Below are 7,094 nucleotides of genomic sequence, written 5' to 3'. Positions count from 1 at the left end.
TAGCTTTCTGAGGAACACCCAAGACTGCATTCCACAATAGCTACACCATTTTACATTCCTACCATCAATGTATGACGGTTCTGATTTCTCCACATCCTTATTAACGCTTGTTATTTTCCATTTTAAAAGTTACTATTATTACAGCTATTTTAGTGGGTGTGAGCTTTATTTTATGGTGGTTTTGACTTGCATTTCCCAAATGGCTGATGACTATTAAGCATCTTTTCATGTTTGCTTGTTAGCTATTTTTATATCTTCTTTGGTGAAATGTCCATTCAAGCCCTTTGACCATTTTTAATGAGTTCTCTTTTTGTTATTGAGTTGTCATAGCTCTTTATATATTCTGGATACTAGATGTTTATTAACTATATGATTTGCAAATATTTCTTCCATTCTGTAGGTTCTTCTCACTTCCTTCATAGTGTCCTTTGATATGCAAAAGTTTTCATTTTGATGAAGCCCAATTTTTCTGCATTTTTCTTTTGTTGGTTGTGCTTTTGATGTAACAGGTAAGAAATCATTGCTAAATCCAAGACCATGAACATTTATGCCTATTTTCTTTTCCTAAGATTTTTATGGTTTTAGCCATTATAGTTAAGTCTTTAATTAATTTTAAGTTAATTTTTATATAATTGAACTTTCTTATGACTTATATTCTTCATATATTCTCAGTGTTAATGTTTTGTTACATGGATAGCAAGGACCTTTTAGAATTTATGATTTGTCTTTTTAATTTATTCATAGGGTCTTTTATTATGTGGAAGTATTATATTTTTTAAAAAGATTTATTTATTTTAGAGGGAGAGGGGAAGAGACACAACACCAGATGGGGGAAGGGCAGAGGAAGTGGAAGGGAATCTCAGGCAGACTTCCTGCTGAGCATGGAGCCCAACACTGGGCTTGATCCCAGGACCCTGTGATTACAACATGAGCCAAAATCAAGAGTTGGAGGGTTAAACAACTGAGTCAACCAGGCTCCCTGTAGGAGTATTACATTTTAATGTATACAATTTATTTTTGTGGGGGGAGGGATTCTGTTTAAGAAATCTTTCTCTTTCTCAGGTCATAAAATTCCTTGCCCATATTTTAATATTTTCCTTACCTTTAGGTCCACACAAATCATCTAGAATTTATTTTTACATATATCATGAGTTAAGGAATCTCGTCTTTTCCCCCCACATGGATAACTAATCATATTAACAATATTTATTGACTTTCCTTCCTAATTTGTAATACTACTTCTGTTGAATACCAAGTTCTGGCTTCTGTTTTGTCTGTATCTCTTTGTCACCCAATTTTTATTATTACAGCTTTGTTAGAAGTCTCAGTATCTAATATGTCAAATTCCCTCTCCTGGTTGTTCTACAAAATTATCTTGGTGTAGTAGACAAAATAATGTCCCCATGGCTCCCCATGTAAATGTCTCTTTCTAGTCTTCATCCTTCTTGTGTCTGTTTGTTGTCTAATTGCATTGATTAGGCTTCCAGGTTGGCAGAATAAAACCATGATAGTATTTCCTAGCTTTGTAGTTATGTATATTTTTTCCCTATTTTGAATAATGAAACAACTTACACTGTTCTGGGCATGGCCTGTCCAAACTATGGAGACTAGCTACCTCTTTTATGCTGTCAGTTCTACAAAAATCTTTCTAGAATGAGTCTCCATCTTTGTCCCATTTGTTTTCCTTGGCCCAAAAGACAGCCTTCTTGGGAAAGTTGGTAGGTCACTCTTAACAAATACTGTTTATGGTATAAAGTTAAAAATATCCCCAAAGGGAGCAATAAGCCAAGCAAATCTTAATAACAATATTATCTTTTTCGAGGATTTCTTTTATCAGTCAAGGATATTCAGGATAAATATCTAGATTACTCTTTATCAGGCTCCCACCACTTTCTCAGTGATATGACTTAACCTATAAAAGATGATCTGGTGTACTCTTAGAGCAACAAAGGAGTACTGGAACAAACTAAAGGAGATAAACCCAGCCCGGGCTGGATGTACAGTGAGCTCAGCTGCTGTCTTATCCTAAAGAGCTCTGGGAGGAGGTAGGAAACTGAGGGCCCAGCCTTCCCAGGCCAACACAATGAGTCAGCAAACCCACAACAGTGTGTATGAGCTGCAGTGGCAGTGGTGCTTGACCTAACGCCAACATCCTAAGCTTAACTATGGCTGTGGCTCCACTTCCGCTTTCCAAATCTAGAAAAAGTTTCTGTTGTGGCCAACCTGAACCAGAACTGTGCAGAGAGGGAAACTCTGGGAAACATGGTTTTAGCTTAACTACATTAACAATAAAAATCCACCATAATTGTCTTGCTAAGTAGTAAGTATGTTATGTGTATCACATCATGTTGACTGCATACAAAATTTCTTCACTGGACCAAGTTTTAAAATTTTCACTTAAAGTTTATGAAGGCTTCACTTGAAAAATAATTCTTATCTTCCAACATTGGACATTGTCCACTATATTTTTCCACAGTCCTTCATAGTTGACAGTTGACTTTTTCTCTTTCTTTATTAGATTAGATAAGAAATGATTTACCGGGGCGCCTGGGTGGCTCAGTGGGTTAAGCCGCTGCCTTCGGCTCAGGTCATGATCTCAGGGTCCTGGGATCGAGTCCCGCATCAGGCTCTCTGCTCAGCAGGGAGCCTGCTTCCTCCTCTCTCTCTCTCTCTCTCTCTCTGCCTGCCTCTCTGCCTACTTGTGATCTCTCTCTCTGTCAAATAAATAAATAAAATCTTTAAAAAAAAAAAAAAAAAAAAAAAAAAAAAAGAAATGATTTACCATTGTAACTTTCCTCAAATCCTTTCTGGAAGCCATGGGATACAAAAACCAGAATATTTTCTCGAGAATATTTGACTTTCACAGAACTTTCCAAAGAAAAGTTCAAAGAAAAATCCTCTTAACACTTGCATTTCTGAAGAAGAATCCTCTCAGCAATCACTTTTTATTTAATGATGTTTGGAAACAAGATATATGGTCATAATGATCTCTTTACAATTAAAGTGCAGCGTCTTTTTTTACGTGTGTATTTGCTAATTTTGTTTGTGTGTTTCTTCCTCAGCCAAAGCTACATGCCCTTTTTGCTCCTGTGTCTTGGGTAAAAATTCTTGACTCAAAATAAATAGTCTGAATACAGGACAAAACTCTTGTGGAAGTCTACTAAAACGTTTTTGGTATACGGTATCTGGCCTACTTCATTATTTATGTCACTTTTGAGATCTTATCTTTCATTCCTTAGAATAGTCAAACTACAGCCTCTAGTTTTAACCCCTGGGGGACTGTTGTTTGGCATAAGAAATAAAGATGCTTATCAGAAACCAGTTTTATGTTTTGCCTTGAGAAAGTTTCATGCAAAATAATGTATCTAAGTATAACACCATTATTTCTTTTTTTTCTTTTTTTTTTTTTTTTTTAGATTTTATTTATTTATTTGACAGAGAGAAATCACAAGTAGATGGAGAGGCAGGCAGAGAGAGAGAGAGGAGGAAGCAGGCTCCCTGCCGAGCAGAGAGCCCGATGCGGGACTCGATCCCAGGATCCTGAGATCATGACCTGAGCCGAAGGCAGCGGCTTAACCCACTGAGCCACCCAGGCGCCCCAACACCATTATTTCTGTGTTATAATTTATACTCGGGAACTTTCTTTGAAAATGACATTTTGTGACTGGACAAACTGGATTTCCTTATTCCAAGTTCTTGTTGAATTAAGAAGATAGTTTCACAGAGATACATCTGACCGAACCAGTGTTAGGTGTTTTTTATATTTTTCTTAAAAATTATGTATTTTTTGTAAGATTATTTATAGGGGGATAAACAACTAGCCTCAAGTATGTTTTTCTATCCATATTCAGTTTCTTTTATAGATATAGATGATAGTATGATTCCACAGGTATTGGTGTGGTGTGTATTATATTAACATAATTAGGATCTCAGAAGCTATAGTCTGTATAGAATAGGATGAAATTTTTTGTAAATTAAAAGAAAACATTTTGAAGATATGTATTCAGAGGTACATATAGTATATATATGTATACTATACATAGTATATGTATACAATATATATGTGTATACATATATTATGTAGATTACTATATTGTATAGTGTATACATATATATAATATGTAGATATGCTATATCTACATATAATATATATACTATGTGTAGATATACTATATAGTATACTATATATATGTAGAGAAATAACAGGGGCTGGATTAATTTTAGTTGCTCAAACCTCCTGTTTTAGCAAAGAGTTACAAACATACTATTGACCTTAATGTTGAATTAATTTGATTTTCATTGATGTCATGGTAGGACTAAAAGGTCAGGAATAGCTCCCTCTGAGACTTAAAGATGGGTGGGTGTGGACCAGGACAGAGGAGCAGAGGTATTGCAGACTGACAGGCAACATGAGCCAACGGTGGGTGAAACTGCCAAGTATGTCAGCACTGAGACCAGACACCACAGGTGTCTCAGGTGAGAGGAGGGAGTGAGCATCCCCAGTGCAACCTGGCTTGCCTGCTAAGGAGCTTGGCTCTTACCCTGGGTATGACAGGGTGCCAGTGATGCCTTAGAAGTGAATTGGCTCTGGATAAGAGCTACAGATTAGACTCCTAGGTCCTAGAGGTGCAATGTATGAGAGTGGCGTCCTATTTTTGGAAACTTATTCTATAAAAAGAAAAGCCTCATCATGACAACAAACAGAAAAGAAATAACAAAAATATATGCTTCTACAAAAGTGTCTTAAGAGCTATGTGGTGAAGGCTATGTTGGGTTTTTTGTTTGTTTGTTTGCTTGCTCTGTTTTGTTTCACATGAATTGTACCGAAGCTGTCTTCTTTCCTTATAAATCTCCCTGGAGCAAATATGGGAATTTTTTTCCCCAAAGACCTTTGTCTCCAAACTATGAGCTGACAATTCGATTCATCCATTCATTTATTTAATGAATATTTATTGAACACCTATCCTATGAGATATTGTTCTGGTGGAAGACAAAAAAGACAAAACCCTGCCATTATGGATATTTGTTTTTTTCCACTCGGAGAGAAAGATAATAAGCTCCTGTGCAAGGGCACTCACACATACCCTCCCCTCTCCCCCAACTCTAACGCCAGGTAGTAAGAAGGGTAATTACGGTTATAAAGAAACATGAACAGACTGAGAGGAAAAGGAAAGAGAATGATGGGGACATTTTATATTAGTGAAGGAAGTTTTCTCTGTGAAGTGACCTTTGAGCAGAACCATGAAGGAAATGAGAGAGCAAGTAATGAGGCCATCTGGGGAGAAGCCATGTGGGGATGCCTCCCACTGTCTGTGGGACACGGAGATAGGTGGGGCATCGGCTCAAGTCCCTGCTTGAGTGATTCTGCTACAAAGTTCCTGCTTTGGTGATTCCTTGCTGTGAACACAGTTGTAGATTTGGTGAGCTGCATCATCTCTGACTTCACCGGGCTCCTCAGTATCCCCAGTGAACCTCAGATTTGTTGGTAACGTGTCATTAGATAGACACCAGTGTGATGATGTTTGTGTTGGTGGTCTAGTCGTGTGTGGCTGTATGATAAGGCAGTTTCGAATATCAGAGGGCTGGAAGTCAATACACTAGCAATATGGGATCTTAATAATATGAACACATTTTCATTAAAAAAATCAATCATGATAACAGCAACCATCATTTTTTTAAAGCGCTTGAGGAGGGCAAGTACTGTCCTCATAATAGGGGTTGATAGAGGGGCTTAGAAATTCTGGGTTAGGGGCTCCTGGGTGGCTCAGTGGGTTAAGCCTCTGCTTTTGGCTCAGATCATGATCTCAGGGTCCTGGGATTGAGCCCTGCAGGGAGCCTGCTTCATCTCCCGCTCCCCACCTGCCTCTCTGCCTACTTGTGATCTCTCTCCCTCTGTCAAATAAATAAATAAAATCTTAAAAAAAAAAAAAGAAAGAAAGAAAGAAAGAAAGAAAATAAGTCTGAGTTAACTTGCTCAAGATTATACAGCAAATGCCAACAGTTGGGTTTGAAATGACAGCCATGGTGCTGGTCTGCCTCCAGGGGTAATGCCATTGAGAGCAGTATGGAGGGTGGGCTGGGGAGATAGGTGAGCACTAAACAGAATGAGGTAGTACTTTTGAATAATTTCCTGACAACCTGCTCCCTTGCCTGGCTTTCCTGTTCACAACTTTTTCTATGCTTTTAAGCATAGACTTAGGATTGAAGAGAAAGATTTCCTATGAGGACAAGGTCTTACAGAAATTCAAATAATCTTCATTTGTAAGATTCAAAACCTTATTGTATTTGTGCAGGTCGAACTGAGAAATCAGAAGGTTGAAGTAGTGCTATTTTATAGTTAAGAATGAACTGATGATTCTGTGGAAGGTGCAGAAGTCCACAAACTCAAATAATCATAGCATGGGGCTGGACCTCTGGTGGATAAATCATGTTTTCTTTTGGGCAGAATCATTTTCTCTTATGAGATCTAAAATTAAGTGGATGCTAAGACAGCTGCATTTCTCCCCAAAATAACTCTTGTAAATTCAAATGACAGATCATAGTTGTAAATGTGTTTGGTTTCCTTTTCCCTAATGGGAATGTGATGATAGGAGTATAAATTCTTGGGGTGACTGGGTGGCTCAGTGGGTTAAAGTCTCTGCCTTCAGCTCAGGTCATGATCCCAGGGTCCTGGGATCAAGCCCTGCATCAGGCTCTCTGCTCCTTGGGAGTCTGCTTCCTCTCTCTCTCTGCCTGCCTCTCTGCCTACTTGTGACCTCTGTCTGTCAAATAAATAAATGAAATCTTAAAAAAAAAAAAAAAAAAGGAGTATAAATTCTTAAAGCCAAACCATTAGCATCACAATGAAGCTTAGCCTGACTTGGTGATAAATGGTTGGAAAGATTAAGATAATAGCTCTTTTCCTGCTGGTAAGATACCCATCATTAATATATGGTTTTGGTTTTCGTTTCACAGATACTCATTCACATCTCAAAAATAAAACTTGTGAGGAAAATGGAATCAGAGTGATAGAAATTAGATTCTGATTTTAGTTCACCTTGTTAATTTCTCCTATGTACAAAAAACATGGTATTTAGTTTTTTTTTGTTTTCTTT

The sequence above is a fragment of the Mustela lutreola genome, chromosome 7, assembly GCF_030435805.1.
Source record: "Mustela lutreola isolate mMusLut2 chromosome 7, mMusLut2.pri, whole genome shotgun sequence".
Taxonomy (NCBI): Eukaryota; Metazoa; Chordata; class Mammalia; order Carnivora; family Mustelidae; genus Mustela; species Mustela lutreola.
This window is presented reverse-complemented; position numbering follows the sequence as displayed.